The sequence below is a fragment of the Tyto alba genome, unplaced genomic scaffold, assembly GCF_018691265.1.
Source record: "Tyto alba isolate M040663 unplaced genomic scaffold, T.alba_DEE_v4.0 Super-Scaffold_3, whole genome shotgun sequence".
Taxonomy (NCBI): domain Eukaryota; kingdom Metazoa; phylum Chordata; class Aves; order Strigiformes; family Tytonidae; genus Tyto; species Tyto alba.
In genome coordinates, this window is record NW_024881304.1 from 11,970,191 (window position 1) to 11,981,478 (window position 11,288).

The window sequence follows — 11,288 nt, forward strand, 5'->3', positions numbered from 1 at the left end:
CCCAGGCTGAGCAGAAGGGAGAGCTGTTTTATACTGCCTCACAGGTATGTAAAATATCTTCTTGTGTCAGAGATTTATTAATATACAAGAAAACAAATGCTGGTATTAATCAGTGTGGGGGGGTGTTGGTGTCCTTGACTTGCTTCAGTTGTGAAGCTGTCTTGAACACAAAGCTTGCAATCTGGTGGCTTTAGGAGGGTCCATTCTGGCCTTGTTTCTTCCTTTTGTAAGCACCAAGGGCTTAGGAAAGGCAGGATTGTCCCCTGAGCTGGAAGGGACATGAGCCATCTGTGTGCTCCCCTGCAACCTGGGAGCGTCTTGCTATTGACTTATTTCATAACAAGATTCCTGACTAGATGTATGCATCCTCATGAGTACTGTGAGCTAGCAGGGACCAATAGGTACTTTAAGATCAATTGAAGTACCTAATCAGTTTGTTAAAACAGTAGTCTGGAGCCAGAATTATGAGCGAATAAACAAATAAATTGAACCTGTTATGTTTTTAAATTTCATCGTACCAACTGCTGCAACATCTCAAGTCCCTGTAATGACTCAAAAAAGCACATGTTGCCCTTATGGGCTCTTCTGGACCTGCTTTGTGGCTCTCAGCAGAGAGGTGCTGTGATTGTTGTCTGCCCGCCTGGGATGGAAAGAGGCTGCGTGTGCTGCCCCGGGGGGGAATAGCGAGGTTTGGCTTCTGGGACTGTCGTGGAGCCCATGCTCGGGGTTTGGCACTTAGTTTGCTCTAAAGGAAGGCATTTAATTTGCTGCTAAGATGTTTCTGCTGTCATTGCTCCCCGGAGCCCTGCGTGCTGCTGTGTTGCATTCGGTATTGCCGAGTGTCTCCATCCACACCTGTCCTGCGAGCGTGGCTGGTGCCCAGTACCCAGGGAAAGACTGTAGCAAAGGGGGTGACCATTGGCTTGTATATACTTGTGTGTATGTATACAAAATATATATGTTAAAATTAGTTTATAATATATTTTGGCTTATACACAAGTTATAATATATATTTAATACATATCTTATAGCTCATATATTAATAACTATACATAATATCTCTGTGTGCATATACACATATAAAAATCTCCTCCAGTTTTCACTATCCTGCCTCGTTTCACCTACAAACTTTGTCTTGCTTCCAAATGACTTTCTAGGCCACTCACAACTACAGTGAACAGTACAGATTCTTGTGTAAAACCCTCTCTGTGGAAAAACTGGGGTTTATTTTCCTGCCCTTGTGGGTCTTGTGGGATTTTTTTTGTTTTTGTTTGGTTTGGGGTTTTTTTTGTGTGTGTGTGTTTTTTTTTTTTTTTTTTAATCCCTCTAGTTATTAATGCATTAAAGGATCCTTTCTCATCCTGTGACATCCTAGCAGCTTTAAGCGTCTTGGAGAGGGGCCACTTTTTTTTTTTTTAATCTGATTGTTCAGAAACTCCTGTACTTTAATACAGCCCATTAGTTTGTAGGGAGATGACAGAAGAAGGGGGCCATGACCATAGCAGAGACTTGCTGATTTGCGATTTTGTCTGTAACACACTGCTACATTGTAACTGCATCTCCTTGAAGGTAATTACCACAGAAAAATCATCAGCTCTTTCTCAAGAGACCCCCTTTCACAGGTGCATGCAGTGGGAGCCAAATGCCGGGTCCCAGGTGATGTGTGCTCAAGTGAGCTCTGAGACACTGCTCCAAAATCAGGTGTCTCAATTATTCATTAGTTAATGGTTCCTTAGGGATGTAAGGAAGGCTGGGACTTGGGAGTCTGTCTAGACAGACAAGACCAAAGATACAAAGGGTTTATACTATTTACAATAACAGAAGCCCTGAAAATGCTCTGTATGAACCTGGTTTCAAGGAGGGGCACAACCCTAAAGCCTCCCCTGTAGTGAGTGGACTGATTCAAGGAGCAACCAAAGAAAACCCAGCCAGCTGAGCCCCCAGACCTGTGGTACGGGGTGAGGAAGGGTGAGCAGAGAGTCCCTGGGAAGTGACCTTCCTGGGACTGCCATGCGGCTGGTGGAGCTCTGGGAGACAGACTGGTGATGAATGGTGCCTGTACTGGGGTAACAGGAGTTACTCACACACTGAGATGTGTAGTACAATACTACACGTGCTCTCCTTACATGCGATTTAGCCCAGCCAAATCCCAGCTCCCTGTGCTCTGGTTGTAGGTGCTTGCCTGTGTTAATGGTGTGAGCTGTAAAACTGCCCTGACGCCTGCCATTTGGAACACACATCCTACATTAAGCGTATTGCCACATCTCCTGAAGCCACTGCAGTGAGCCCTCTCCTTCCATATGCTTCAGAGTGTGCAAGCCCAGCTCCTGACTGTTTGTGATAGCTGTGCTAAGGCAGCCTTCCTGACTGCCCCTGCCCAGACTTTGTCCCAGGGACTTTGTTGTGTGACTGCTACAGCATGGGGTAGGGATGCTGTTGGTCAAAGTATCCAAACTAAAATTGCGTGGAATATTTAACAAGTTTTTTTTTTTTTCCCCCAACAAGCTTTACTGCAGGGCTCTTAATTTGATGAATTGCTGTAAGACATGCTAATGTCTTAAAGACAGCAGGCAAAGATCTGTCTGCTGATCCCAGACACAACAGATTTCAACTGTGGTGCTGATGCCACTAAAAAATGCCATAAAGATAACAGCAGTATCTGTGCTGGCCTCAGAAGAAGATGCTTGTGGCTTTTAATTTCTCTTCTCCCTCTGTGATAGGAGTGTGAACAACTGTCTTTGTGGGACAGGAGCAGGCTGGTGGGAATCTGCTCCCAAGTGCACAGGACAGAGGTGCATCCGTACAGCCCGAGAGCCCACAGTGGGTCCCTGGATCATTGCAGGGATCTTTCATTCCTGAAGAGATTGGGGGTATGCTTTTGTTTGTCTCTAGCTCAGTGCAACACAGGCTTTGCAGTGCATTTTATTAAAAGTATAGCAAAAAAAAAGGCTCAGACCATCTCTGTCTCTACCACAGAGACAATGTCAGGCCAGAGGGGACAATTGCAGAGCTATTTTGCTCCCACTATACCTTTTTTTTTTTTTTTTTTTTTTTTTTTTCCCCTATAGTCTGTTTGGTTTTTACCAGTATGTTATCAGTCCTTGAGTGGTGACACTATTCCCATCTAGCGGGTTGTTTTCTTTTTTTTTTTTTTTAAAAAAGGTGTGGAGGGTGAACCCCATCCTGGAGCAGCTCCTACATCTGCAATTCAACCATAAGGAAAGATCTAGATTTGAAGACATCAGGAAACCCCATGTTCCCTTTACTGGGTTTGGAAAAGGCTGAGTTAAAGTGTCTGAGGGGGGAGATGCTACCTTGGTCCTGATGTATTTGACTAGGTAGCTCATTGGCTCAGGCTTTCCACGCATAACTTATATAAACAGTCTGTTGCTGGGATAAAGGAAACTCTTACTGTGTTTCTAGAAGTAGCTCTCCTGTGGTCACTGTGCACAGAGATGTGTTGGTACTTTCACAGCATACAATAATAACCACAGTTTGTGTATTGAGAAGCAACTTTACGACTTTGCTGTCTGCTTGAACTTGCCCACAGCAGACTCTCAAATGATGCATATTGAAATGGAGCCACCTCGAGATGCCTGTGCCTAGAGAGAGACCTCCAACTAGAGAGGACAAGATTGCTCCATTGCTATTTTGAAAGATAAATGACCTGACTGTGAGTGGCTGTCTGCTCACACAAAGAGCATTTAGTCATTTGGCATAAGGCAGAGTATCTAAACCATTAAGGTGTGTGGGCTGTGCAGTGCATAAATAAGTTACAAATTAGGGATTCTGAGTGGCTGCTCGCCCCTTGTGTGTAGTGCTCCAAGTGATTACTGTTCTCCTCTTTGTCTAATCAAAGATCCTCAGCTCAGAGCAGGTTTCTAATTTAAACACTTGAGTACAACATATCTCACTAAATTAAATAACCCTTACCCAGACAAATCATTGCAGAAATCTGTCTCTCATGCACAGATTCTACCCCCCTCTTTATATATGACCTTTATTCTCCTTGTCTCTGTAATACAATTTCTTCTGAAGAGTAAATGACTCCGAATATAAACATGAATAACCTAGGCTTTGCAGTATTGTATCTTCAAACAACTAATTTTAAGACATCTACTAGAAAATGCAGAAAGCACCCTGTAACTTTAGACATGGTGTCTTGGTTTATAGGGTCTCAGGCTTCCCAGGCTAAAATTGGAGTTAATTTGGGACAGGACTTGCAATAGGACATCTTTACTTGAGGGCTTCAAAGACCTGGCACCCCTGGTGTGTCTTGCAGCCTCCATTTGTATTGCAGTACCAGGGTAACTGTCTAAATAAAATGTGTATGCGGATATCATAGCACTGCTCCCTAAAGGAACCCTCCCTGGATAACTGCACCTTTATGTAAATAATTGGCAAGCAAAGTCAGGAGGTGGTCATCAACACAGAGAGTACCTCAAGAGACTTAACAGCACACACTTTTTTCCTACACTGATGCTGCTCGGTCTCAGCTTTTGGCAGTGCTGTCTGCAGGGTCGAACACAGACTTTAAGCCTGTCTGATGAACAAACCACACGACAGCTGGCTCTATTCCAAATTGGAAATTACTTTGGTTCTGTATATAGTAACAGAAAGATATTTAAGGTATCCAAAGCCCATGAAAGACTATAAATACTAGCTCCTGTGGCTGACTCGATGAAAGAGGGAGTGTGCCATGCTTGATAAACAGTGTCACCTGGCAAAAGGTGCATCCTGGGGGTGAGGGATGCAAATGGAGCATCCTTGTAAGTAGAGGGAGACAATACAGCTACATGTGTGCAGGGGAAAAAGATTACCCTTGCCTACATAGACTAGATGAAGCAAATTAATTTAGAGCCTGACATAAGTGTGTGCTTGGGCTCTAACTCCCAAAAAGGGTGGCTTTGTAGGGTTTCTTCTTCCCTCTGCCAGAGGCAGAGACATCTCAATCAGCTGTAAAGCAGCAGCTGAGCTGCTGCAGCATGCAGATGAGCACATTAAAGGACAGCCAATGCAAGTTGGCTCAATTTGCTGAGCTGGGAGCTGTGGCTGCTTGATTGATGCCTGAGCTGTACTGCAGCAGCCATGGGAGTGGGGTGCAGGCCACAGTCACTGCATTTGTTCCCAAATAACCCGCTTCCATGGGTAAATCAGAGCTAGGTGTGCATGTAAAAACGTTTAGAGTTACAAAAAAAAGACTTTTGGCTCAAGCTTGAAGTTATGCAGACAGACTCTTGTGCTGCCTTGATTCTGTTCATGTCCTGATACTTGCTGCAGCCAGAAGATAGATTTTATAGGTGGAGGTTATCGGTTAACTGGCTTATCCTAACAGGATAGTGAAGCAGACCTTTATATATATGAAAATATTCAAATATATGGTTTTAAAAGATCCATGAAATTGTGGCTTAAAAGGGATTCTTGGGATGAGGTTATGGCAGATGGGACCTTCTGGGACCCTGTGTGGAAGGGGGTCAGCCCTGTGCTTTGCTCATGGAGGGTCTCATTGCCTTTTCTGAATCAGCTCTGGGTTTTATGGAGCTCAACTGCTTATCATCTTGGGAAGAGTTACGTCTTCTGCTCTGCTGAATTTTTTGGTCAAGTTTCCTTATGGAGAGGGGTGGTGTTTTGCCAGTTCAGCCAGGCAGGGGATGACAGTTAGGCAAAACCTCTCTGTGCCTGCCCTGCTTTGCTGTGGGTAGAACTCTGCGGGCAGCCGGGGACTCATGTACAGAAGAGCTGGGCTTTCCTTTGGGCACGATGGAAGAGTTTGAGGGCATCTGTTTCTTAAAACACCCATATTTCATGTACAGTTCACGACAGACCAGGGCCAGTCTGGTTTTATCTATGATGTGATAATCTTTCTGTTATCTTAACCGCACATATACAAAGCTGGGGGGAGCACCTCCAGCCTGTGCATGCCTTGCTCCCTGGCAGGGATTGGGATCATTACAGCAGCACTGTGGTCTCAAGAAGTGCCATCCATCAGTAAGGTGGTAGCAGCAATCGATGTGGAGCTGACACAGTCAGGTGATGAGCAGCAAATTAGATCTCCTTCTCAATAAGCAGTTAATTTACAAAGCATTTTCAGTTGTGGTTGTTTTTTTTTTTTTTTTTCCTAAGTGATCAACAACTCATCAGTTCTGGATGTATATCCATCAGACTGGGATTGTTCCTGCCTTCTGGTTTTGATCTAAACCATGCGCTGATGAATGAGGGAAATATTTTTAAGGACAAGAGGATGGTGGATGCCATATTTCTGGTGTAAACTTTGAATAAGGAGGCATGTGGTAAAACTCATAGAAATTTTGTGAGCATCTCTCAGAAATGCCAATCTTTCTTTGGCATGTGAATAATCCTTAATAATGAATAAAGCTGTTGATGTCCCAGAACAAATGTGAGGCAATAGTTTGCCAAAGGAGCAGATGCTGTGTTGCATCCCATTGTATGGTTAAAACTCCTAGAAATGGCTTCTCAGCAAAAATTTTGCTTTTCCCCTGTGATGCTTCCCAGAGCTGTTTCGTTCTGCAAAATTCTAGCTCCTCAGAAAAAGGAGAAAGCATTAGAAGTAAGATTATACTTTCTGGCTGTGAAATAAAAATGTTCTGACATTTTCTTTTTCTTTAGCTTCCTTTAATCATTTCATAAATTTCAATTGAAACTTAAGGGGTTTATTTTATTTTTCCTTCACTTTTTCCATTCCACCCAGGCCACTAACCCCCCACTGACATTATTGTAGGAGATACCTGCATTTTAGTGCAAAATTGCTCTGGGAGAGACTCCACCTGGTCCTTCTTGTTCTTGTTGCCTGGGGTCAGAAGGTAAAATCCCTCGAGGTGTGTTGTATAGTAAATGATCCACCTTTATAGCCTGCTGGCCATGTCAAACTGTCCCCTGTGAGCCAGGTCATGGTCAAACCTCTCACGTTCCCTGGGAAGTCCAGCACCACCACTGCTGTTGTAAACTTCTCTAACAGAGGTGTAACCTGCTTTGTTTGCAGTCACAGGGGGAGCAAGCAGCTGACATTCTAGCATGGCAACACTTTGTTTTCACTTTGAAATGGCATGAACAAAATAAAAAAGCTCCCGTGACAGCTGATTGTGCGTGCAAAGTATTATCAAAAGAAAATAAGTACTCGGTTTTGCACTGGCTAATATTTTTTCACTATTGCTTTGCAAGCCTGTGCTGGCCAGTCTGTATCCCAGTGTTGTCTCCACTTTACCTGCAAACGTTACAGCCCATGGGCAGGGATTTCAGTGTGCAGACACAGAACAGCGTTTAACACCACAGGCTGCTTGGGACGCCTGCATTAGCTCGGTCCAGGCACGGTGCTGACAGCTTGGCCGTGACACCCTTGAAATCCAACCAGGCTGTTTGGGGTCGGAGTTTACAGCTGCTTGTGGTGCATCGTGTGTCACGGAAGGATGGGGTTTCATTTCTTCTGAAAGTGTGTTATGAAAGATGTGGGAAGAGCCTTACCTCACCTGGCTGGGGTGCCCTGATCAGCAACACAGCCGCCACTCTTTGCTGTGATCTGATTCACGCTCTCTGTTTCTCAGACACTGAATCGTACCCGTGGGCTTGGCAATAGCTGTGTGGGTTTTAACTCTGATAATATAAGTGAAATTAACACTGTTAATAGGCTTATTTTCTAGTCCTTTTAATACGTTTTGCTTTCTAAATAGCAGGTAGGACTCCACTGTGTGACACAGACATGGTACAAGTTCATCCAAAAGAAATGACCAATAACTCATCTCTAATTGCAGCGAGCTCAGGAGAGTACAAAACACATTACCTGATACTATCTGAAACCGCATTGCAGAGCTGCTCAAGTCCCTATCATAACAATTTAGCTGAAAACTGTGGAGGTTTGTCCTGCCAGTAGCACTGGCGGATGCAATTGCCTTTTACAGAGAGGGCTTGCAAAGTGACTGCTTGTCACTATTCTCTTCAATGTCAGTTGTAACCTGTCAGGCATTGAAATAAAACAAGCTGTTGGCACTGCAATATATATTTATGCCACCTTTTGTGCATATCATGTATTCTGTAGACCACGTGAATCTACATAATCAACTTACTGTAAAAAGCTGTAACTCACAGGCCTGACATGGCGAAAATATTAAAACTCCCTAGAGAGGCACTCCCCACCATCTAGACAACCAGATACCTGCAGATTTCACATATTATTTGTCAAAGTGATGTGTTTCCTTTGACGTTGCAGGTACAGCCCAGGGCTGTGGTATTCAAACAGCTTACCTCTCTTTTTGCAATATGAAATCCGGTGCATTAGATGATATTCTGGCATTAAACCAGGGGGAAAATGGTATGAACCTCTTGGCCAAAGATGCTGTAGGGGGACTTGAACCCTCCCATTTGCTACTGATTGACAGCCAGGAGTCTGTTCTCCATCATCTTAAATAAAAAGATCCCCTATGGAGGCAGAGATGCCTGCAGGGCTCCAGCTGGCAGCAGTGTTTTATGGTGGGGGAGGCGAGGTGGTGGGAAGCAGGGGGCAGATGTCCCAGTTAGGACTGGGGCAGGAGGAGGCTAAAGTTACAGCTCCAGGCTGGGTGTGTTGCTGGTGAAGGATAAGATGGAGGAGGCTTGTTGGTAACAACTGTAGCTTGAGGCACCTCCCATCAGGTGTATTGGCCACCAGCTCTCTTTGTCCCAACGAAGCACATGTGAGAACTTCTGAAATTTAGATATGTATTTGTTTTCTCAACCTGTTAAATGAGCTGCAGATCTTTGCTGTCTCATGATGCTAAAATGCAATTGTATGTCCCCTACCTTGGAAATCCCCATGTTTTGACTTCTCCTGGAGCTCTGGGAAGATCTCCCTTCAGATCTCAACGAGAAGGGCTCCCCAGATCGTGCTTTCTCTGGTGCACGCGTGTTGCACTGAGCCTCTCCCTCAGCTGGGAGAAAGATATTGCAGCTGAAACACGGAGGTGACAAAACTTGATGGTTTTATTTGTTTTTGGGGAAGCTTTCAATTGCACTGATCTGTTAGTAGTCGTTTTTTTAAGGACTGTGTAGTTCAGAGCCTCCTAAAAGATAAAATAACGCTTGTAGTCTATCCTAATAACAAATCCTTCCAAAGACGTATCATTTATTCAGGAAAACAGGATAGTAAAATGACAGTGACTGTATGCTTGAGAGTGAACAATTAGAAGATTGTAACTGAGCTGTATCAGAAAAGCTGAACAAGGATCCCAGAGACTGATGCCAAACGAATCACTGGTTGTTCATAGGAACTTCTTTATCTAAGATTAATGACAGGAGGTTAGTGGCATCTTGCTCCAGACCCTATTTTGGCTCCGGGACCCTTGCCAAAGTTTAGACTCCCATCCTGAGTGTTGACAGGCAGAGAGAGCACTTCAGAATGTGTTATGGACATAATTAGTTACTGTTATCACAGTTTTCTTAATTAGAATATCATAAAAAGGGGAAGTGTGATGATTTACATGGGGAAGATCGGAAGAGCAGCAATTATAAAGTCCAGAGACTGAATGCCAGAGAGCAGTATAAAGTTTTTCTGCCTTTTGGATGAGGGATGGTTCTCACCTGGGACATTCAGAGGGATGCCTGGAGGTGCTCTCACCCGGATGACTGAATTTTTTTTTTTTTTTCAACTTTCCACTAACAGCCAGATTTTGCAAGCCTTTGTTCAGCAATTGCCCATCCATCTCCTGCAGGATGGCTCATCCCATGCCAGAATCCTTGCAATGCTGATAACTTGCAAATGTTAAAAGGAAGCTTATTTTTTAAAAAGACAGCAGCTTCTTTCATAATATACGTTTTTCCTGCTGTTTCTAGACAAGAGAATCTGAGACATCCAAAGTCCATACCATCCATGGTGGGTTTTTTTACCATTGTGGGGAGAAATTAGAAAACCATCTTAAAATTAAAGCAAGCAGCTAAAGCAGACCCAGTTATTTTACTGATAACCTCTCTGGCAGTTCCTTACCGGGGCTGTGCCTCACTTCTCAGATGTGCCAGCCTGAAAAAGGCAAGGTGCCACCTGGCCCGGAGCACAGTTTAGAAAGCCCTGCTCCAGCACTGGCTGCTCCCAGCCTCGACACCTGTTTGAAGGCTGATTCTCCAAGCTGTTTTCCAAATCTCTCTGCCCGGTGAGGAGTCCAGGCCGAGCTATTTGCAGTCCTGGCTGTCTCTGCCACGTACAGGGCCTGCCCTCCTCTATTGCAGGGAGGAGCATTTGACCGGTTTTGAGGCCAGCGCTCTGGAGCAGGAGGTGCCTTCGGTTATTTGTTGGGGGCTTGCAACAAAAATTTCCACTGCTTACCAAAACTGTCACAAACCTGAGCGCTCTTCCTGGAAGAGATGGAAACCGTGTGCTTTGAGGCTCTCAGCCAGGCTGTGCTGCGCTGCCTCCCCCTGCGCGGCCCTGCAGCGGCGTAGAGAAGCACGCGGCAGGGGATGTAACTCGCAGTCAATAAACCCATTTCTTCCGTTGCGTTAATCCTTCGTTCTGCAAGTAGTGATTAAACTGTTCCCGGGGAACCTGGGACGCAGCAGCCCACGCATGTGCTGTCATCCCTGCTGAGCTGAGGCTCGGCATGGCAGTGGCCAAGCACTGTGCCTGGGGGGGATGGCTGCTCTGCGTGCCCCCCTGAGCCCCGGGGACAAGCCCTCTGCCCCCAGCAGCACCTTCCTCGGACAGAAGCCCCTGACAATGACAGGGCCCATTCTGCACTCGAGAGAGCACCATGCAATGGTAAATACGCCTTGCACAGAGCCGTGCTACTGGGATTCATTTGGGTTAATTAACCCCCTCCCTTTCCGTCTTTCCTTGACAAATAGTTTCTGGTGAGACTGAACTTAAAATACCTAAATGAAATTCAGTGTGACTTTTTTTTTTTTTTTTTTTTCCCCCTATAAAGTAGTGACTGAATCATAGTTTTCTTGAAGGCAAAAGCTATGGTTTTTCCTAATGGCATTCCTTGTGCATATGGCTGCATGAACTCACTCTTGTATATCTGCCTCTCCTCCACTCCCCCTGTCAGTGTGCACACTCACACATGCACTTGTTGCTTGGAGGAATGATGGTTTCAGGAGCCATGAAGTGTCTGTATCCATCAGGGGTAACTACTGCTACAAGTGCTATCTGTGTTTAGTTGTTGGAAAGCACTGAGCTGAGAAGCAGGAGGGGGAAGCGCTAGTTTTGAGGAAGTGGAGATTGCAAAACACACACCATGAAAGCATCGTGTTCGCAGAGACTTTCTGAAACCCTGGTCTAGGGCATGGGAGGCTGAAGTTCAGGCTGT